The sequence below is a fragment of the Symphalangus syndactylus genome, chromosome 8 (genome assembly GCF_028878055.3).
Source record: "Symphalangus syndactylus isolate Jambi chromosome 8, NHGRI_mSymSyn1-v2.1_pri, whole genome shotgun sequence".
Lineage (NCBI taxonomy): Eukaryota > Metazoa > Chordata > Mammalia > Primates > Hylobatidae > Symphalangus > Symphalangus syndactylus.
In genome coordinates this window covers 23,664,294-23,688,608 of record NC_072430.2, presented here as the reverse complement: position 1 = coordinate 23,688,608, position 24,315 = coordinate 23,664,294, and the positions used below count along the sequence as shown (strand labels likewise).

Below are 24,315 nucleotides of genomic sequence, written 5' to 3'. Positions count from 1 at the left end.
TTTGCCAAATGTATTACCATGATGTAGTTTAATAATGTGCTTCTGACTCTTGTATTTACAGTAAATTGATAGATATATCTAGAGCTGTGATCAGATTCAGGATCATTTTTGTATGAAAACTTTTTTTGGGGGGGGCCAGGCGCGGTGGCTCACCCTTGTAATCCTAACACTTTGGGAGGCCAAGGTGGGCGGATCATCTGAGCTCAGGAGTTTGAGACCAGCGTGGGTAACATGGTGAAACCCTATCTCTACTAAAATACAAAAAATTGGCCGGGTGTGGTGGCACGCACCTGTAGTCCTAGGTACTCGGGGGCTGAGGCACAAGAATCGCTTGAACCTGGGAGGCGGAGTTTGCAGTGAGCTGAGATAGTACCACTGCACTCTAGCCTGGGCAACAGAGTGACTCTGTTTCCAAAAACCAAAAAATCAAAAAACTTTTTTTTTTTTTTTGCCAAGACTGCTTCACAGGTGGCAGGTAGTATGTACTTCCAACAGTTAAGTTCAAAAGTCTATTGAATTCCCTTTCTTTGATATTAACAGTTATCAATGATCACCAACTAAGGCAATCCATTAACGGGTTTGAAAAAGATCACATGATAGTCTTATCATTCTTTCTTTATTCACTAGCTGGAAAAGTTCTATAAAAAAACTCATCAACTATTCAGTTGTCCTGATGCAGTCTGTACAGAAAGGACAGAATAAATGAGTAACTTTTTACTTTTATTTACTAATTTTCAAAACAATTAGTAATAGCTTCCTAGCATCCTTAAAGACAATCAGTGAGTTTTAAAAAGTTATGAATTAATAGACTTACCTCTATGTGACAGGTTTTAATCCTTTGTAGTTATTCTTATTGAAGTTCAAACTGTCCCATCTTTGGACAGTAGAGCCTTATTCAAATTGGTTCCTAAGACCTTATGACATAATCCTAACCTCCACCTCCGAGAGCTTCCTAAACCTTTCTGGTATTACAGCTTATTCCAGGCATATCTTGTATTTTTCTTGCCGTTGACTTGGAACCAGTCATTTCCTTAAAGGAGCCCTAATTCCTTTTAGTGGGAAATGGTATTCAGAAACCACAATTTCAGTAACGGGGATGCTCAATGCCTTTTCAGTACAAAGATCTAAGACATTATATACACACATATCTATATAAACATGTACATAGATATAATAAATGTACATTATCATTAGTTTATACTGTTGCTTCCAATTCAGGTTTATAGGGATTTTACTCAATCTCATTGATCTTATATCATTTCTCCTTTCTCATATATGGAAACCCTCTATTCTCAATGCAGCCTACATAATAGTTATCACAAAATATTCACACAACCTGAGAATAAAAATATTAACACTATCATTACCAATATGATACACGAAAATCTTTCAATTTTTAATTTTTTTTTTTTTTTACAATTCTTTTTACCTTTAGGATATACCCAACTTGGAATATTCTACAAATTACTGTGTATGTAAGTCACTTGGAATTTTCTCTGTGTGATTATATAACCAATGGAAAATCCACTTTATAAGATTTATTTTGATTTTTAGTCATTGCATTTTTAACTGTTATATAATTACTTAAAATATTTGAGTATAAAGTTATAATAAAAAAAAGATACATCCAAAGAATACAAATTGCTGTCCCTGTCTACTCTATTCTAGTCCCTGCCTGCCCCATACGTAACTTTACTTATACAACACTTTACTTTCCCTGTTTTTTTGGCTATTATCCATTGGTTTCCTACTATGAGCAATGCTGAAATCAAGTTAGTAACTTCCTTCTCCTGTCTCTACCCCAGTATTTTAAGTGATATATTTTTATTTACAGTGCATACCTATAACCAGTGAGCTTACTTTACATTTCATATATTCTCCCCACATTCTTGATAATTAAACTTTACCTATAGAGTGGTTACATACTACACTCTCAGTCTTAGTTCTACCAATAAAATATATATTTAATGATCATCATCAGTTTCAAGTACCAGTTAAAGACTGTTAAGAATACAGGTCTGCAATTCTTTTTCAAATAGAAATCTTTGAAGCCACATACATTCAAAAATTCACTTTTTTCCTTTGCTTTCAAAAAGAAATAATATGGTTACAGTAAACACACCTGACAGCAATAATTTAAGCATATCCTTAGAATGACTTTGTATGGCAGATGCACCTGAATGTGTGTTCTGAGCTAGGGAATCCAGGAGTGGCCAATCCAGAAATTCCTTCCTTGCCTATAAGGACATCTGAGCCCCCAACCTGTCCCATGGAACACAAGCCCTACAGGAGACTGAGGCTCCAAGTTTTGGGTTGAATAAAGAGTGCCAGGTGGAGGTTGCTAGGTGGAAGTACTAAGTGGAAATGCTATATAAACTGCATGCCTATGGCAGGCAGTTGTGGTTCTTCTGCCCAGCCCACTGCCACTGGACTGTATATAAGGCAGTTCTCCTGTCCAGCCCACTGCCACTGTACCCTCTCCTTTGTATGTAAGCCCCCAGTAAAACCCCACATCTCCTCTGCTGGCTCTGGGTCTCTTCTTCGGCCTCTTGAACCTAATGCCATGCCCACTGGAGTGACAGAAGTTTGGCGTGACATATGGTATACCAAACATTTACTGTATACTATATAACTATCCCCAGTGGGATCTGGCACAGCATCCTAATTTGTTTTTAATAATTTGTTTGTAACATCAAACAAATTAATATTTTGCAGTAAAATATACTATTTAGACTAACCTATGTTAGTTTAGGTTTGGTTTTGCTGGCAGATAAATCTGGGTCATGTCAGTGTTTGCCATCAAATTAAGTCCTCCCATAACCCCTAAAATAGTTTTCAGAACTTTTGGGATTTCAAATTATAAGTAAGAGGATGTGGACCTGTAGTTAAAAATAGTCTTTTCCCTTATCCACCCACCACCAAAAATAGTCAAGTCAGAAAACATTTCTATTCATGTTAAATGAAAATCTTTAAATTGACATTTTCTATAAAATTCCATTGTATTACTGCAAATGAAGATTAGTTAGTTGTTAGGGTTTTGTTAAGAGAATCTTATTAAGCCATGTGGTTTTTTTCCAATATAACCTATTATAATTCAAAACAGCTGTCAGTCCCCTGCTGCTACTTTTTCTCCATTAAAAATGCATTTTTAAAAGAATATAAAAGTACATCACATTTCACTAATCTATGCAACAATCTAGAATAATTTTTCAAACTAGAAAATGATGGAAATACAGAGAAATGAGGTGAGTATGGTTCTTAGAATTTTGAGTCTAGTGAAAGTATCTGAATTTTTGACTTATCCTAAAATGAAACTACACACACACACACACACACATTTATTTTATTTTAATTTGAGCAGGGTCTTGCTCTGTTGTCTAGGCTAGAGTAGAGTGGTTCACTCATAGCTCATTGCAGCCTCCAACTCCTGGGCTCAAGCAATCCTCCTGCCCCAGCCTCCCAAGTAGCTACAACTGTAGGTGTGTGCCAGCATGCCCAGCTAATAAAAAACAACAATTTTTTTTTTGGTAGTGACGGGTCTCACTATGTTGCCCAGGCTGGTCTTGAACTCCTAGCCTCAAGTGACCTTCCTGCCTCCGCTTTGAAAAGCACTGGGATTACAAAGCATGAGCCACCTCACCTGGCCGAAACTATATTCTTAGTGTTCTTGTAGTATTTCTAGTTATGAAATACTTCTTAAATAAAATATCTGCTATAAATGCATAGTAAGCATGGTCTGAAATCTGTTATCTCTTAGCTGTTTAAATGATGTAAAAAACATAATCTCCAAAGAGTAACAACCCCGGAAGAGTCACTAGGGAAGTCTTGTAGATTATCATTCTTAAACCGGGTAGGAAAACCCAAACTAGTGAAGAAATCATTAAAAGAGATACTAAATTATTAGAAAAAAATTTTAAATGTGGATATGACTATCTTCTTATTTATGAAAACTAAATTTATACTAAATCCTAAAATTAAAAACTATTATGCATTCATATGTATATCAAAATTTAAAATTTGACCAGGTGACAGTTTTATACAAAACTATTTTCATTTTATAATATATCAAGGTTGCAAAAATATGCCCACACACAAAATTTTACCTTAAAAAAATTCCTACATAGAACTGTGTTGTATAGATATGTAATAATTTACTTAACCAAATCCATATTGAGGGTCACATCCAATTTTTCAATATTATAAATAGCACTGCAATTCTTTTACACATATCTTTGCCCACTCTGCCCAGTCTAAATTATGTCATTAGAATAAATTTCAAGAAGATTCTTGGGTTAAAGGATATACATGTTTCTAATTTGAAGACATATTGTCAGAAGAGTTGCAATTTACACTCCTATCAGCTCTGCATGAGAATGTCCAAAATGCTGGACATTATTCATCTTTGCAATCTGATGGAGGAAAAATTATGTCGTTGCTATTTTAATCTCTTAAAAATTATTAAACTGCTATTCATTAGTCCCCATGTTGCTTTATATTCTTTGCCCATTGTTCTATTTGGCTGTTCTTTTTACTAATTTGCAACACTTTCTATAGTAATGTTAAAATAATAAATGGAAAATATTCATATGGGCCTTTTAAAACTATGACAGCTTTTGTCATAAATGTTTAATTTTTCATATAGACAACTCTGTCTTTTCCTTTGTTAACTTCTGGGTTTCCTCCTCCTTACTGCAAACAATTTTACATCAGAAAACAAATTTATATATAAATATTTAAGCAGTTAGGACAATATTTGAGAAAGTGCTTTCAATTTGTGTTGTAATCTCCAAATTAGAGTATGTGGGTAAATATTCTTCTATTAAGGAGGAAGTTAACATTAAATTAAGAGTCTACAACACAGTTACTGTTTCAAGTCATTTGGTATACTAACATTTAACATTTTATTAAGTCCTAAGTATTAAGATAACTCAATTACCTGCTGTTGCTAGGAAGTGAGATGGATAAATTTCCCAAATAACTGGAGGATGCTTTTGTTAGCCACTGAGGTGTACAATGTTAGGCTTGACTTTTTACTGAATTTCCTGAGAACGTTGTGCTTAACTGACACTATATTACTTGTTGATACGTCTGTTCAGCCATCAGTGGTTCTGACATCTAAACATTTTCATCACCCCTAAAAGAAGTTCCATTAGCACTCACCTCAATTCCCCAGTCCTAGGCAACTACTAATCTAATTTCTATCTCTATTATTTTGGACATTTTATATAAATGGGATCATATAATAATGTGGGCTTTTGTGACTGGCTTCTTTCACTTTAGCATAATGTTTTCAAGGTCCATCCACATTGTAGCATTTATCAGTACTACTTTATTCCTCTTTATTTGCTGTATAACATTCCATTGTACGGATATACCACATTTTATTTAATTTATTCATTCATCCATCCATCCATTGATGGACATTTGGGTTGTTTCCACTTTTCGGTTATTATGAATAATGCTGTTACAAACATTTGTGTACAAGTTGTGTAGACGTGTACTTCTATTTCTCTTAAGTATATGCCTAGGAGTAAAATGTATTTTTTTTTTTTTTTTTTTGAGATGGAGTTTAGCTCTTGTTGCCCAGGATGGAGTGCAATGGTGTGATCTCGGCTCACTGCAACCTCTGCCTACTGGGTTCAAGCAATTCTCCTGCCTCACCCTCCCGAGTAGCTGGGATTACAGGCATCTGACACTATGCCCAGCTGATTTTTTTGTATTTTTAGTAGAGACGGGGTTTCACCATGTTGGCCAGGCTGGTCTCGAACTCATGACTTCAGGTGATCTACCCGCCTTGGCCTCCCAAAGTGCTAGGATTACAGGTGCAAGCCACCATGCCCAGTCTTTTTTTTTTTTTTTTTTTTTAAATAGAGACAGTCTCACTCTGTCACTCAGGCTGAAGTGTGATAGCACGATCATAGCTTACTGTAGCTTCAAACTCCTGGGCTCAAGTGATCCTCCCGAGTAATTGGGACTACAGTATGCACTACTGTGCCCAGCTAATTTATTTTTATTTTTTCTGTTGAGGTCTTGGTGTGTTATACAGGTTCATCTTGAACTCTTGGCCTCAAGTGATCCTCTCACTTTGGCCTCTCAGAGTTTAAGGATTACAGGTGTGAGCCACCATACTGGGCCTAACATGTATTTTTAATTATTGTTCCCCTTTTCCACTTCACACTATAAGGTAAACTATATAAGGTCAGGGTTTTTGTTTTATTCACTGTTGTATCTCCAGTGCCTAGAACTGTGTCTGGCAAATATAGTAGGTGCTTAACAAATTTTGCTGAATGTATGAATGAAATAGTAAAAATGTTTGCTTGCTCTGACACAGTAATTGAGCAGAGATGGAGGGACAATTCATATTCAAGATGGTAAAGTGATCATAATATTGCTGTGGCAAACTGAAAAAATGCCCATGTAACACAGACAATTGTAATTTGATCCTTAGTATTAGATTAAATCTGGGAAGAGTAAGCAAAGTGGGTCAGGGAAAAAAAACATGAGATGAGGCAGGACATGTAGGCAGTCACCAAGTCATGCACCTTCCTGTGAAAAGGCTAAGAGTCCTGTAGTTAAGAAATCTGTTTAACTTTGTTTAATTCATCCTTTCCAAACTTAATCACAGAAACCTTCATAAGAAAGAGTGCAGTGGTACGATCTTGGCTCATTGCAACCTTTGCCTCTTGGGTTCAAGCGACTACCCTGCCTCAGCCTCCCGAGCGGCTGAGATTACAGGCATGTGCCACCACACCCAACTAATTCTTTATTTTTTGTAGAGATGGGGCTTCACTATGTTGGCCAGGCTGGTCTTGAACTCCTCACCTTAAGTGATCTGCCTGCCTCAGCCTCCCAAAGTGCTGGGATTATAGGCGTGAGCCACTGTACCTGGCAGGAATATACTTTCAATCATATCATAGTAGTCAACCTTTGCACTGAGCTAATGTTGATTTTTTTTTTTTTAAAGAAACAGGGTTTGGTATGTCGCCCAGGCTGGAGTGCAGTGTTTAATCATAGGTGCAATTACTGTGCACTACAGCTTTGAACTCCTGGGCTTATAAACAGATCCTCCTGCCTCAGCCTCCCAAGTAGCTGGGACTACAGAGGCACACACCACACCCAGCTAATCTTGATACGTTAGGAAAGAAAACAGGTGGAGAAAAAAAGAACATAACATAAAGTGATAGTTGATTTTTTACTTATTTAAATTTTGAATTCAGAAACAGCAAAAGGTACTATGCCAGCAAAAGGTACTATGCCAAAAAGACAACATAGCAGGCCTAGGACTGCTATCTTTAGAAAGGCCTGCATGCAAAGATGGCCCTGGCAGGTCTCTGGGAAATTGGATTTTGGGAGTGTTCCCATAATTCCCTGACTATTTAATAAGGGTGATTTACTATGCCTAAACTGTTTGTGCAAACAATATGGTTTATGCTGAATATCTGCTTTCCTTCTGGGAGTCTGGAATTTGGTACATGCTAGATAGACGGTGCCTATGTGATTATACCCCAACAAATACCCTGGACAGTGAGTCTCTCATAAGCTTCCCTGGAAGACAACATCTCACAAGTATTGTCACAAGTCAATGCATCCTATGCGGCTTCACTGGGATAAGACTCTTTTGAAGCTTGTGCCTGGTTTCCTCTGGACATTGCCCCATGGGCATTTTCGCTTTGTATTTTTTTTGCTGTAGTAACTCTTAGCTGAGTCATACTGTATGTTGAGTTCTGTGCTTCCTCCTCACCAAACCTGGGGGTGATCTTGCGGATCCCAATATAGGCACAAAATGGGATATGATAAAATGTCTTTCTCTACTGTCCTCCCAAAATGAAACTATATTGTTTTGGGATAAATATTCAGCTGGTAATCAAGAATAAAGCTATTTTTAAAAATCTGCAAGGAAATTACCATAAAGATCAGAATGGCTGTAACCTTTAAGAGGAGGAAGAAGGTGATTATGATTGGGAAGAGCCATGAGGGGGACTTTTTGAATACTTACAGTGCTCTATTTCATGGCCAGAGTGATGTCAGCTTTAAAATAATGTTTTTTTTTAAAGTTAAATTTATTTAATGTACTTTGTATGTGTATTACTTCACAATAAAGTGTTTTGTTGGAGCTACTACAAATCTAAAAGTTTCAGCTGAACCCTTGAAACTAAATCCAGTTCCTAAAGAAAAGGATCTAGAAGAATGAATGAAAAATTAAGTGCTGAGTCATAGGAAATGCTCATGATTTGGGGGCTGGAAAAGAAAGAGAACTGAGTAAAGGAGAGTATAAAAACACAAATCAGACTGGGTAGTGACCAGGATGGCCTGCATCTAAGAAGTGGCACTTGAATGAGGTTTACATCAAACTGAGAACTTTGCTATATGCTACCAGAAAGTTTGGGATACACTTCAATTTCCATACTTACTCTGTAAGAGCAATGAATTAAGATTTCCATGTCCTCAAACAGACTAAGTTCTTGGAGTACTGGGACTGTGTCTTATTTCAGTAACTACATAGTCCAAAGACCTTAAAGAGTGCCTGGCTCATAATGAACCCTTAATAAATGAGGTGCAAGCTAGACGCGGTGGCTCAGGCTTGTAAACCCAGCACTTCGGGAGGCTGAGGCAGGCAGATTGCTTGAGCCCAGGAGTTTGAGATCAGCCTGGGCAACAGGCTATTACAAAAAAAAACCAGAAAAATTAGCCAAGTGTGGTACTGTGTGCCTGCAGTCTCAGCTACTTCGAAGGCTGAGATGAGAGGGATCATTTGAGTTCAGGCATTTGAGGTTACAGTGAGCAGTGAGCCATGACTGCACCACTACACTACAGCCTGGACAACAGAATGAGACACTGTCTCTAACAACAACAACAACCAAAACCAAAAAACGACAGACAAAATCTGCTCTGGTCCTTGGAGGATATTAGAGTTTAACTATGGAGAAATATAGGCAAGGAGATTTCAACACAGAGAACAGCTTAACAATTAATAGATATCACAACAGCCAAGATGTGGAAACAACCTAAATATCCACTGACAGATGAATGAATAAAGAAAATGTGGTATATACATAAATGGAATACTATTTGGCCTCAGAGAAGAAGGAAATATGGTGACAACATGGATGAACCTTGAAGACATTATGCTAAGTAAAATAAGCCAGTCACAGAAAGACAAATACTACATAATTCCACTTATATGAGGTCTTTATCTAGGCCTGGTCATTACCCAGAATGATTAGTGAGTATCTAAAATAATCAAATTCATAGAATCAAACAGTGAAACGGTAGTTGTCAGGAGCTGGGGGGAAATGCAGACTTATTAATCAACAGGCATACAGTTTCAGTTAAGCAAAATGAATAAGCTCTAGACATCTACTGTACAACACTGCACCTATAGGCAACAATAATGTATTGTATACTTAAAAATTTGTTGAAAGGGTAGATCTCATATTGTGTTCTTACCAAAAAAATTACATAAGAATGAATAGGACAACATATATATGAGAGACAACATTAAGCACTAGGAAATGAGGCAAGAAAGGAAGAGTTGAGAGTTGATTAACAGAGAACAAGAAAGAAAGGGGCAAAGATGATACCATTGTCCAACTAGGTAGAGCTGATAAAGAAAATAAAAATGGAACAGCCAGAGAGATAGAGGAAAACTAGAAAAATGTGGTCTCAATTGAATTCAAAAGAGGAAACTGAACTGGAAGTGAAAACTTGGAGAGAACAGATGTTTTACAATTCTTTTTTAGAAGTATGGCTGCAAAAAGGTTCAGAGAAATGAGGCAGTAGCAGAGAGGCAGGAAGTCTGAAAAGGTAAGTGTGAGAGGGAGGGGAAGATATTAAAACAAATGAGTAAGTGGACAGAATGATGTAGGAAAGCTGCAGTTGTCAACTGGGGCGATTGTTCTCCCCTTCCACCCTCCCTAACCCCCACACTTGACAATGTCTGGAGACATTTTAAATTGCCACAACTGGAGAGGGGGAAGCAGAAGGGTACTATTTGCCTCTAACAGGTAGAAGCCAAGGATGCTGCTAAACATTTCACAAGGCACAGGACAGTCCTCCACAACAAAGAATTACCTGGCCCCAAATGTGAAGAGTGCCAAGGTTGAGAAGCCCTGTAATAGAGTGTAAGGAATACAGAAAAGAAAGATTAATCAAAGAAGTCAGCCTTTGGCAAAAATATTCAGAGAGGAGGAAGACTTTTTTGGTTCTCTGTCTACTGACCTGATTGAGAATTACAGCAGAATTACAGCTAGAAGTAGCTTTCAGATTTTTAATTTGAAAAGTCTACTGAAGTATAATGATATTCCAACTTCTCCAACAAACACATGAACACAATGTGCATGCCTTACATCATTATCCACCATGTGACTACTGGATATAGATAAACCACTTTTTTCTTTTTTGAGGTAACAGTCAAGGTTTAAAATATGGGATACTTCAAAAAACCTCTACACACAGAGACCACTTCTGTAATTTGTTAAAAGGTTAAACAGTATAAATGATCAGTCCATCTACTAGTATAATTTTATTTTATAAAATTTCCTACATACCCTTTAGAAACTAATTACAAATGATCTATATTTTAACGGTTCACAGAGGGATAATATGAGAAAGAGGCCTACAAAGCACTAGTTTTTACAGTTGCAAAGTGATACTGTTATGCAGTATAGGGCAAAAAGGAATTAAGAGAGGTTATAAAAAATGAGCTTGTAACCATGATTAACTTGATCATAAAAATTTCACTTTGTATAATAAGTAGGCATGAAAACATTACTACATTTACTGACACACATACACTACATGAAAGGTACTGAGAAGAATTTAATCAAAACACTCTCTCCCTCAAATAAGAATTTTCATTCATTTAAATATTTTCTGAGCACCTAGTATGTGCTAAGCACATGGGGATATAACAATGAACAAGACAGGCACAATTTTTCCTCCAAAGGTGCTTCTTTTAAGGGGGCGGTGGCTCACACCTATAATCCCAGCACTTTCAGAGGCCTAGGCGGATGGATCGCTTGAGGTCAGGAGTTCAAGACCAGCCTGGTCAACATGGTGAAACCCCGTCTCTACTAAAAATACAAAAATTAGCTGGGCATGGTGGTGCGTGCCTGTAATCCCAGCTACTCGGGAGGCTGAGGCAGGAGAATCGCTTGAACTTGGGAGGTGGAGGTTGCAATGAGCTGAGATCGTGCCATGGCACTCCAGCCTGGGCTACAGAGCAAGACTCCATCACAAACAAACAAGCAAACAAACACCCCAAAGGTGCTCATAGTGGGGCAAACTGTTGAACAGGCAATTATAATGTAGGGGAAGCATAAATCAATGGAGATAAAGACTTCTGGAGCAAAACTGCCCGAGTTTGGATCTGACTCTGCCATTTCTAAACTGTATGATCTTGGGCAATTTTTTTTTTAAATCTTCTTTGTGTCTGATAATAAAACTGGTTATCTTATACGATTCTTGAGAAAGTGATATTTGGGATGATATCCAAGACTGACAATAAAAAGTGTGAGCTTTCCTCTTTTCTTGGTGAAAATAATAGAAGGAGAGGGAAGAATGCCAAAATAATGCTCCAAACAGCAGAGGGAACTAACTATAAGAAGGCCCACGGAGAGAACAAAACTGGGTTCCTGAAGGAAATAAAAGTATTTCTATATAGAGTGCAGCAGGCAGTGGCAAGATATGAGCCATAGGATCCGAAAAGGAGTTTGGACTTAAGAGAGTTGTTTGTTGTTGTTTAAAAACACATGCTATTGCTTATTTATTTTTATTTTTTAGAGATAGGGTCTCATGCTGTCAACCAGGCTGGAGTGCAGTGGGGTGATCGCTACTCACCGTAACCTCAAATTTCTGGGCTCAAGCGATCCTTCCACCTCGGCCTCTCGAATAGCTAAGAACTACAGGTACATGCCACTACACCTGGCTAATTTTTAAACTTTTTTTTTTGTAGAGGTGTGATCTCGCTATGTTGCCCAGACTGGTCTTGAACTCCAGGACTCAAGTGATCCTTTTGCCTTGGCCTCCTAAAGTGTTGGTATTATAGGGGTGAGCCCCTAAAACCTAGCCTGCTTATTTATTTAAAAACATACACTATATGCTTAAACATATACTATCACTACTGCTTGATTTAAATGATTTTTTTAAATTCAAGAATTAGTAAGCCCACAGACATAAAGAACACATACAAAATACAGAAGAGAGATCTTGGCTTAAATAATTAAAAGTTGAAATCCAAAGAGCATTTACTTAATTTTCAAAGTGGATAGAGAAATATAAAATGAGTAATTTTACAGATGTGGAACTAAAGCACAGAAAAGTTAACTGGGCTTTAGTAAAGTAAAAAGCCAACAACTAGACATCAAAACAAGAAGGTTTTTCTTCATAGGCAAATACATCCTTTCAGAATCATCCAATATATAGTATCATATATTTTTAAAGGTATACTCTGTTCCTCTTATCTTCGTTTTAAAAATAACTACAAGGCTGGGTGATGTGGCTCATGCCTGTAATTCCAGTGCTTTGGGAAGCCAAGATGGAAGGAATTGCTTGAGGCCAGGAGTTCAAGACCAGCCTGGGCAACACAGCAGGACCCCATCTCTACAAAAAAAATGTTTAAAAATTAGCTGAGCATGATGGTGTGTGCCTGCTGCCCTAGCTACTCAGGTGGCTGAGGCAGGACAATCTCTTGAGCCTATGAGTATGAGGCTGTGGTGAGCTATGATAGGGCCACTGCACTCCAGCCTGGGCACAGAATGAGTACCCTGTCTCTTAAAAAAAACACAAACACTCCAAAGCTGGGTGTGGCAATCTCAGCTACTCAGAAGGCTTGAGGATCGCTTGAGCCCAGGAGTTTGGAACCAGCCTGGGGAACATAGCAAGAAAGCAAATTGAAAAAAAATTTTTTTTTAACCCTACAAATTACTATGTTAACGTTTAATTTATTTGACCAAAGCCAATAATGAAATATATAGAGTTATATGAAATATATAGAGTTAGTATATAACTCTTCTTCTCCATCCTTCCTCCCTTATCAGACATTATTGTTGAAGCATGTGACAGAACTATGACTCTGCAATTGAGGCTATGAGACTTCTCTGTCATAAGCTATCACTAACATTCACTACAAACTCATCTAGTTCTGTCACAAAGCTTTCTGCTTACAAGAAAATTCTCATGTCTGGTCTTAAGCAAGCAAAAAATATTTTAGGCAAGTCTGAAGACAAGAACAATTAGGTCTCATGAAGCATATTATAGAATTTTTCTCTAAAGAATAATTCACAAATGAATCCCAGATGAAACAGACCTAAATGTAATATTGCTCCTTCCATAAGGGACTATAGCCAGGAGACTGACACAGTTTTTATCTAAATGAAAATGTCTAGGTAATAATGAGGGGCAAGCAAAAAACAATGTCTGATCTCACTGGTTTTTCCATTTTTAAAGACAACACACCTCATGTTTATTTAAAAAATGGCTTACAATTAGCAGAACAGAAACTTTAAAAAACTGCTTACAAAGCACTCTTTCACGTTAGTATTTCATCTTAACTCACTTACTGAATACCTATTACTCATTGTGTGACACTATTAGACATTGTACGACATCCCATACACTTTGGTTCAAACCATACAGTCATGTAGAGGAGTCAAGCATACAAGCAATTATAATACAGGGCAATAAAGGATAGAAGAGAAGTGTGAAGTTCCAAAAGAACATATGACTATTGTGCAAAGTTCCAAAAGAACGTATGACTATTGGTAAAGGTATCATAACTCGATCTTGAAAAATAAAGAGGACTGTATCTATCAATCAAGAGATTTTGGGCCAGGTGCAGTGGTTCACACCTGTAATCCTAACACTTTGGGAGACTGAGGTGGGAGGATCACTTGAGACCAGGAGTTCGAGACGCCTGGGCAATACAGGGAGACCATGCCTCTACAAATAATTTTTTTAAAGTAGCCAGGTGTGGTGGCTACTTCTCAGAAGTCTGAAGCAGGAGGACTGCTGAACCCAAGAGGTTGAGGTTGGAGTGAGCTGTGATTCTATCACTGCACTCCAGCCTGGGTGACAGAGAGAGACCCTGTCTCAAAAAAAAAAAAAAAAAAAAAAAAAAGATTTTTTGATAGCAAATAACTCCAAAGAACTGTCTGAAACATTAAGAAAATTATCTGTCATGAGAAGTCCTGTGGTGGGGATGGCTCCAGACCCAATAACATATGTGGCTAAATGATGTTACCAAGGATCCAGATTCCCTCTACCTCTCTGCTCTGCCTTCTTCAGGAAGTGCTTCATCCCTTGTGATCCCAAGACAGCTGTCAGTAGCAATAGGGGCCTTGTGTTCCCTTGTTCACATACAAGAGGGGAAAGAAATAGAATGTCTACTTCCCTTCAAATCTGATTGGTACAAATAAGAGTTTACAGGGAAATGCCATGATTTGACTGGTTTGAACTAACGGAAATCTACCACTGGAGGTGGTGACAAATCAGCTTCTCCAAGTCTGCTGCATGCATGAACAAAAGCAGATTTCTGTTAGGAAAGAAAAGGAAAGTAGACATTAGATGGGCACCTAACAGAATAGGCAAAGAATAAGAACTCCAAACAATGGGATAAACACACACAAGATAGAGGCACAGGGAACAAGAAACAGCATGGCTGGAGTGACAGGAAACCTAAGGTTGAACACATTCTGTAAACTCTTGTGAGTCTGGACTTTATTGACAAGGGAAGTTAACAAAGGTATTTTAAGTAGAGAAGCAGCATGCTCCAGTTTTTTTTTTTTTTTTTTTTTTTTTTTTTTGAGACAGAGTCTTCTAGCTCTATCACCCAGGCTGAAGTGTAGTGGCGCAATCTTGGCTCACTGCAACCTCCGCCTCCTGGGCACAAGCAATTCTCCTGCTTCAGCCTCCCAAGTACCTGGGATTACAGGCACCTGCCACCACATCAGATTTTTGTATCTTTAGTAGAGACGCAGTTTCACCATGTTGGCCAGACTGGACTTGAACTCCTGACCTCAGGTGATCCGCCCACCTCAGCCTCCTAAAGTGCTGGGATTACAGGTGTGAGCCACCGCGTCTGGCCTGTTTTTTTAAGAACATAATTGTCATAGTAATATAGAGAATAGCCAGAGATGGAGAGGTACAGTGGGAGAACAAGTTGCAGAGACTTAGCTGGCAGGCTGTTTAATAAGTAGTCCAGACTAATAAGGGAGTGGCAATAGAGAGGGAAAGAATGGAGTAAAAAAATACATACAAGGGGCCGGGCGCGGTGGCTCATGCTTGTAATCCCAGCACTTTGGGAGGCCGAGGCGGGCGGATCATGAGGTCAGGAGATCGAGACCACGGTGAAATCCCGTCTCTACTAAAAATACAAAAAAAATCAGCCGGGCCTGGTGGCGGGCGCCTGTAGTCCCAGCTACTCGGAGAGGCTGAGGCAGGAGAATGGCGTGAACCCGGGAGGCGGAGCTTGCAGTGAGCCGAGATTGCGCCACTGCACTCCAGCCTGGGCGACAGAGCGAGACTCCGTCTCAAAAAAAAAAAAAAAAAAAAAAAAAAAATATACATACAAGGTAGAAAAGCTGCAAGATTTCCGTACCTATTTTAACAGATGAGAAAATTAATCTTCAGATAGGTTAAGTGACTTGCTTTAAGATCATAAAACTATAAACATCAGTCAGAATCTAAATGGAGGTTTGATTCCCAGTCCAGTGTTCTATTATATCACAACTATATCTAAAAACCCCAACGATGCTCTAAAAGGGAACTATTTTGAATCCTGCAACTTAAAGAATGTTCTGTGTATTGGATTAAAGTGTTTCCTATCTATTCCAAGTGTCCCCATCTATTTCAATCTTAACATAATGCTCACATGTCACACAATGACATGGATTTAATGTCAATTTATAATACTAAGTATATTATGTTTCTAAAGTTACTATATTATTTGAAATAGTAAGGGTATCTGAAAGACTCAATTCATGATGTCAAATTTACAAACCGTCCAAAATTTTAAAATTAAAAAAAAAAAAACACCACAGCATGATGGTTCTTAAATTTTGAACTTGTTCTGCAAATAAGTGCTGAATGTTCGAATTTCATTGTAAATCTGGAATCAGCAGACACTTGAAAAGTTTCGTTGAAATTATGCCTCAGCTGGGCATGGTGGCTCACATCTATAATCCCAGCACTTTGGGAAGCCAAGGTTGGAGGACTGCCGGAGTCTTGGAGTTCGAGACCAGCCTGGGCAGCACAGTGAAACCCCATCTCTACAAACAGTACAAAAGTTACCCAGGCATAGTGGCACATGCCCGTAGTCCCAGCTGCTCAGGAGGCTGAGGTGGAAAGATTGCTTGAGCCCAGGTAGTTGAGGTTGTGGTGCGGCGTGATCGCACCACTGCAGCTTAGGCGACAGAGCAAGACCCTGTCTAAAACAAATAAAATATGAAATAAATAAAGCCTCCTTCTGAAACTTTGGATTCTGATAACTAACTTCCACTAGCATTCACCCAAAAAGAAAACTGGGCCAGACATGGTGGCTCACGCCTACAATCCCAGCAATTTGGGAGGCTGAGGCGGGTGGATCACCTTACGTAAGGAGTTTGAGACCAGCTTGGCCAATGGGGCGAAACCCCGTCTCTACTAAAAATACAAAAATCAGCCAGGTGTGGTGGCGTGTACCTACAGTCCCAGCTACTTGGGAGGCTGGGGCAGGAGAGAATCGCTTGAACCTGGGAGGCAGCAGTTGCAGTGAACCGGGATCATGCCATTGCACTCCAGCCTGGGCGACAGAGCAAAACTCTGTCTAAAGAAAAAAAAGAAGTCAAAAGAAAAACTGTTACCTCACTTTAATAATGATACTGTACCTGTTTTAGAAAAAGTCACTTGCCTAATTCTTCTAGAGTGGTGAACTTTGATTTTGCTTTATTACCATTGTACCAAGATGTGAACTTTGATTTTGCTTTATTACCATTGTACCAAGACTGGGTTAACAGGGAAAATGGTTTTACATAAAGTCTAGGCAGCACTGCAAGGCCCTGTCTCTCACAACAAAAATTAACCAGGCATGGTGGCATGTGCCTGTAGTCCCGGTTACTCGGGAGGCTGAGGCAGGAGGCTCGCTGGAGCCCAGGAGGCCAAGGCAGCAGTGAGTCATGACTGCACCACTGCGCTCAGCCTGGTGTCAAAGTGAGACTCTGTCTCAAGAAAATTAAAAAGTGATAAAATAAAAATAAACATTTTTCCATTAAAAAGTGTATAATAATATGTTTTTTACTTTACTGGGTTAAACCTTACTCTTCTGCTTCTTGATTCAATTAGCAACTTCACTGAATGCCCATGTGCCAGGCACTGTGCTAGATACGAGAAATACAAATGTGAGCCTAGTTGTACTATAGTTATTCAGACATACATTTGCATAATTATTTGAGTAATGTCAGTCTTCCCCACTAAATAACTATAGTATTATTTTTATTCAATCAAAACAGGTCTGTAAATGTACAAAGATGATGCCTAAAACATCAACTTCATGATAAAATATTATTATGTCAATGACACCAGTATTCTCTCACTCACCAAGCTAGAAATTCTTTCTTTTCAGCACCCACAAATGATTTTTCTTAAAATACACCTGTTAAAACACTCAACAAACCAGGAATATAAGGAAACTAGCTGAACATAATCAAGGTCTTATATAAAAAACTCATGTTAGTATCATATTCAACAGGGAAAGACTCAAAATGTTTCCTCTAAGATCAGGAACAAGCCAAGGATGCCTGCTTTTACCACTTCTAGTCAACACAGTACCGGAAGTCCTAGCTGAGATTAGGCAAGGAAAAAAATAAAAGGCATCCAAATTGGAAAGCAACAAGTAAATTAACTGTTTGCAAATGACACGACCCTATATGTAGAAAACTCCACAAAAAAGATTCCACACAAAAAAAAACTGTTAGAACTAATAAATCAGTAAAGTTGTAGGATACAAAATTAACACACAAAAATGAGTTGCATTCTTAAACATTAACAATGAACAATCCAAAAGAGAAATTAAGACAAGAATCCTATCTACAATCACATCAAAAAGAATAAAATACTTAGGAATAAACTTAGACAAGGAGACAAAAGACTTTTACACTGAAAACTAAAAAACAATGCTGAAATAAAGACAGAAATAAATGGAAAGATATTCCATGTTCATGGACTAGAAGATAGTATTTAGATGTCAACATTATCCAAAGCAACCTACAGATTCAATACAATTCCTAACAAAATACTAATAGCCTATTTTTTGCAGAAATAGAAAAACCCATCCTAAAATTCATATGGCATCTCAAGGAATCCCAAACTACCAAAACAATCTTGAAAAGAACAAAGTGGCGTCTCACACTTCTTGATTTCAAAAGTTACTATAAAGCTACAGTAATTAAAATAGAGTGGTATTGGCATAAAAACAAACTTATGGACCAATGGAATAGAATACAGAGCCCAGAAATAAACCCTCAAACTTGTGGTCAAATAATTTTCAACAAAGGTGCCAAGACCATTTAATGGGAAATGGACAGTTTTCTCAACAAATGGTAATGCAAAAACCACATATATGGTAATAGATATCGACACATAAAGACCTAAATTAAGAGCCAGAACTATAAAATTCTTAAAAAAAAAAAAAAAAAAAAAAAAGGCTGGGCACAGTGGCTCACACCTGTAATCTCAGCACCTTGGGTTGAGGTGGGAGGACCACTTGAGTCCAAAAGTTGGAGACCAGCCTGGGCAACATAGTGAGACTCCATCTCCTCAGAAAATTTAAAAAACGTAGCCAGGCATGGACGTATGTGCCTGTAGTACCAGCTATTCGGGATGCTGAGATGGGAGGGCTGTTTGAGCCCAGAGTTCAAGGCTACTGTGAGCCATAATCACACTAGTGCACTCCAGCCTTGGTGACAGACCCAGAACCTACCTATCTTTAAAAAAGAAAGAAAACATGGGGAAAAGCTTCCTGACATTGGATTTGATAATGATTTCTTAGCTATGACATCAAAAGCATAAGCAACAAAAGAAAATCTAGGTAAGCTGGATTTTATCAAAATTAAAAACTGTGTGTACATCAAAGGACACTATCAACAGGGTGAAAAGGCAGCCTACAGAATGGGAGAAAATATTTGCAAATCATGTCTGATAAGGGATTGATATTCAGCATACATAAGTAACTTCCACAACTCAACAACAAAAAAACAAACCTAATTAGAAAACAGGGAAATAATGTGAATATTTTTCTAAAAAAATACAAAAGATGAATAAGCACATGAAAAGATGCTTAACATCACCAATCATTTTTAAAAAATGCAAACCAAAAACACAATGAAATATCACTTCATACTCATCGGGATGAATATTAGGAAAAAAAAACCAAACAGCAAATAACAAGTATTGGTGAAGATGTAGAGAAACTGGAACTTGTGCACTGCTGGTGGGGATGTAAAATTTTCTGGGTATAAAATTCATAAAATAAATGAAAGCAGAGACTCAGATATTTTTACATCCATGTTCACAGCAGCATTATTCACAACAGTCAAAATCTGGATGCAACTTAAGTGCCCATCGATGGATGAACGGATAAACAAAATGTAAAAATACATACAATGAAATATTATTCAGCCTTAAAAAGAAAGCAAATTGTGACACATGCTACAATATGGATGGACCTTGATGACATTATACTAAGTGAAATAAGCCAGATATAGAAGGACAAATACTGTATAATTTCACTTATACGTGGTACTTACAGTAGTCAAAATAAAAGAGGCAGTAGAATTTGGTTGCCAGGGGCTGGGGGTAAGGGAAAATGGACAGTTTCAGTTTGGAAATATGTAGTCATGAGCCTAAGAAAACTCCAAATGAAAGAATTCTACAGATGGATGGTGGTGATGGCTACACAACAATGTAAATGTACTTATGCCACAGAACTATACACTTAAAAATGGTTAAGATGGTCAATTTTATGTGAATTTTACCACAATTAAGCACACAGGTATCTGTTATCCAAATCCTTCCTACTGACTTTATCCGGGTCTAAGATCTCTTCATATTTGGGTTACTACAGCAGCTACTGTCTTCCTTCGTTCATTACATTCTCTCCTCACTCTAACTTAACCTGTAGATCATTAACGGTTTACCTTCCTGGTTTACGACATTAATCCCTGGCCTCCAAACTTTCAAAGGCTCTCTATACCTTGCACAACAGGATAAAAGTAGAAATCTCCTCAATTCAGCACTCAAACTCTTCTGCAGACAAATAGCTTTCCAACTGACTAAAGTTTCCTAAGGAAAACATTCTCCTCAGGAAATTCAGTTGTCAGCTCATCCTAGTCTCCCTCTATTTCCCTCCCCCTAAGCTAATCTTCACTTTACACTCTTGCTTTTTCCTCACAAAATAACTGCTACAATCTCTCGGTAAATCTAAACTTTCACAGGCCAGCTGAAGTCCCAAGTTTCCCACGTTCTTTGGACTCTTGGGGTCTCACTCATCTCTCTCTACCCTGTATACCAACAGCATTCTTTGCATTAGTAGAACTCACTAGATTGTCTTCGAGACTCATGTTGGTACACCTGATCTTTCCAATAAGAACTCGAAGGAAAAGTCTATATATTAATGGCAAAAACTGCAGTTACTTTTGCACCAACCTAATATTGTTTCTTTCCTTTCTTCCACATCATTAATCTAATGCAAAACAAAAAGCAGTCCTTCAACAGTCACCTATGTAATTTTGGATGTGTGAGCTTCAGTGACTAGAATCTGAAATCATAATAACTTTGGCATTACTGCACTTCTGAAGGTTTACCTGTGACACACTATAAAAATGCTGCGCCTCAAGATGATACCTGGAAACTAGGTAGTGTAACCTAGAAATCAACACAGGTGTTTTAAATCCTAAAATTAGAGTCTGATACAAAAACCTTGTTTAAATGCTGGTGTTGGGACACAAAACAATACAGTAGTCAGGTTTTGTGGGACAGAATATTGACCTATGAGTTTTACTGAATTCATGCAAGAATGAGCCATGCTAAAACTGGGTGAAAATGTAGTCATAAGCCTAAGAAAACTCCAAATGAAATTAACACTCCGTTTTTATTAAGTTCAGGTTAGGAAAAAAAAAATCTTCATCAGTTACTTGAAGTAGCTGTCAGAATGAGACAGAAGCTCTCATTTTCGCTTTCAACTTTATTACACCAAAACTTATGGATAGGGGTGGGTAGTGAATGGTGAGGAATGCAATCAATGAAGAGTAAGCAACTCAGCAGTGTAGTAACAACGAGCTCTCTAAATGGGGTAATGGGGTGTAGAGGCCTACATCTCAGTTTTGGCCTAATCCATCGCCAGCTGTAGGATCCACAACAAGTCACTCGCCTCTCTGGGTCTGGTTTCCCGGCTCTAAAACAATATTCACACCTTTAGATCTCTAAAAGTTTTTCTGACTCAAAAATTCCATGACAAGTCTAATAACAGTTGCTATTAACAACGTATGATTCTTACGAAGCAATTTCAAGTCTTTCTTCCACATTTCAGGAAGAAAGCAATTCATTTCAGCAATCTAAAGGAAACAGATGCTATTAGGGACCAAAGATTGTTAGTTGACCAGACGGGGCGCGGTGGCTCACGCCTGTAATCCCAGTACTTTGGGAGGACAAGGCGGGCGGATCACCAGAGGTCAGGAGCTCGAGACCAGTCTGGCCAACATGGTGAAACCACGTTTCTACTAAAAATACAAAAACTAGCCGGGCGTGGTGGCGGGCGCCGGTAATCCCAGCTACTTGGGAGGCTGAGACAGGAGAATTGCTTGAACCTGGGAGGCGGAGGCTGCAGTGAGTCGAGGTCGCACCACTGTTCTCCAGCCTGGGTGACAGAGCGAGACTCCGTCTCCCCCCAAAAAAAAAAAAAAAAAAAAAAAAAAGGTTGTTAGTTGAAAAAGCTAAGTAATTCTGTAAAAATGTCTACTTTCTCATTACAGTAAGATGTTTTCGCAGAGTTAACAGTGCTCTGGTGAAGATAACCAAGACTGCTTCTGTAAATTAGGCCTACTCCAGAGTACTTATTATCTATGCTGGTATGTGAAGACGTGCTAGTGTAGTTCACGGGAGAAACAACACTCCTCAGAGTTTCTTGAAAAACGGTGAGAAAGTTCTCACCCTCGGGGTAAAGCTAGCAAACAACGTGCAAATAAGGTACTGAAATACGCACACTTTTTGCCATTCAAGTATTCCAACAAGCACAGCCTCCTCCTCTTTATCAAACACTCGGTATTGTCTCCCTCCCAACCTGTCAAAAGCTCAATTCCAGGTTTATCCCGCAACAGTAACTTACCCGGACAATCTAACTTCCCCCGGGAGTAGCAGTCCTCCGGCCTGCTCCCTTCCCAGTCCCCGCCGGCCACTCTCACGCCCACCCCTGGCGGTCGCAACCCCGCACCCGGGTAAACACGCGTCCCAGTCTGGGGAGCGGTTTCTCCGCGTCCTGGGAGCGGCAGGTCCCGCCCCTCGGCGCCCGGAGCCCAAAGCCGGCCGGGCGGCCGTCGCGACTCCCTGGGGCCACTCTCCCCGCCCGGAGCGCCGCACCTCGCGCCCCTGCCCCCGGGACAGCGGCGCGCTCCAGCCCACCCCTCGGAGCGCACAGAGACCGGCCAGTCCGGCGCCGCCGCGCCTCAGCCCCAGACGGACGACTGGCCCCTCCCCGCCCGGCGCCCCAGCGCCTCCCGCGGCGGCTTGGCCCTAGCCCCGGCACCCCCACACCTAGGAACAGCCCCTTCCTCGCCTGGACGCCCCGCGCCACACCGGACACAGCCTCGGCTCCACAGCCTCAGAGACACCAAGGGACACTCACCCCGGAGGCTCCTCCCGCCGCTGCTGCTGCCGCTGGGACCGCTGCCGTCGCCCCCGCCGCCGCCGCCACCAGCACTGCCGTCCGCACGGGCGCCAGCACCCCCGGCCATCCTCCTCCCACCGCCGCCGCCGCCCTCTCCTCTCCTGTCAGTGGCTCAGGCTCCGGGACTGCTCCAGGTTCCCCTCGCCGCCATTTTGACTCCTAGAGGGAGCAGGAGGGGCTCGGCGCGGCCTTGGGGCGCCTGCGCGGCGCTGCGGAGCCGGCCAGAGCCCCCGCCTTCCCCTGCCGTCGTCGCGCTCAGGGTCACGTGGCCCGACGTCCCAGCGCGTGTCGGGCCGCGTGGGGGGCGGTGCGTTTGCTGGAGCCGTGGGAGCTGACTGCTCCCACATTATTCTTGCTCGTCGGCTGGGAGCCGGGCGTCGGGTCGCTGGGAGTTTGCAGCCTGTGGCAGCATCCTGCTTAGTCCAGCGAATTGTGACACATTATTAAATGTATCAGAATATGAGAACTGTGTCACTACTACGTCACCAGATGGCCATTTCCACGAATTCATGTTTCCGTTCGGCGGCCGGCGTCCCTCGGGTGGTCGCATACAATGAGTGCATCTTTCTCGAGAACTGCTTCTCCGCGGAAAGTCCTTGCTGACAGTCCTGGCATTCCGGTGGCTGCTTCTTGGCAGTGAGCACTTGTCTATCGTAAGCACTTGTCTGCATGGTACTTTTATAGGCACCACCTTGCTACTTGTGTAGTAGGTTAAAAAATAATCTTTAAGACACTGAAAAGTTTTCCTTTACAAGATACCCCTGTGAACAAAGGACAAAATTGATGAAAACACACAGTCGCCACGTGGGAGAGCCAAGTCGCTCTTCCCTAGATGCCCCTTGTTTGGGGGTTTGCAATAATTTCAGCGATGCAATAACAAGAACACTGTATTTATGGGGCACTGTCGTTTTCCAAAGAGATACATGTTTTCATTTGAACGCCAAACCCACCCTTTGTGGTAGTCAGGATAGGTGTTTTTATTGCTGTTTTACAACCAAGGAGACAGGTTCAGAAATACTAACAAGTAGGCAAGCCAAGATCAGAACCCAGGCATTCTGAACCAGGTGACGAGGCACCGTTACACCTCCTTTTCCTTTGATAGACATTAGCAACTCTGGGAATTTATTTGAAAGTATTGTATTTGCATTTTCTTTTTTTTTTGAGACGGAGTCTCACTCTGTTGCCCAGGCTAGAGTGCAGTGGCGCAATCTCGGCTCACTGCAAGCTCCGCCTCCCGGGTTCACGCCATTCTCTTGCCTCAGCCTCCTGAGTAGCTGGGACTACAGGCGCCCGCCACCGCGCCTGGCTAATTTTTTGTATTTTTAGTAGAGACGGGGTTTCACCATGGTCTCTATCTCCTGACCTCGTGATCCGCCCACCTCGGCCTCCCAAAGTGCTGGGAT

At 40.1% G+C, this 24,315-nt stretch overlaps 1 protein-coding gene across 4 annotated transcripts in view; it reads right to left on the bottom strand.

Annotated features, from left to right (window-relative positions):
- The window catches only part of BTBD7 (BTB domain containing 7), a 101,007-nt gene extending 78,031 nt beyond the window's left edge, over window positions 1–22,976 (bottom strand). For 3 of the 4 annotated variants that reach the window (XM_055288337.2, XM_063643954.1, XM_055288339.2), the window contains exon 1: window positions 22,871–22,976. The gene's annotated coding sequence lies outside the window, so the exon portion shown is untranslated. Of the gene's footprint in view, window positions 1–22,354; window positions 22,476–22,870 lie in introns of those variants that run through there. The other variant, XM_063643953.1, reaches the window with a different exon arrangement.
- Between the last annotated feature and the right edge of the window lie 1,339 nt (window positions 22,977–24,315).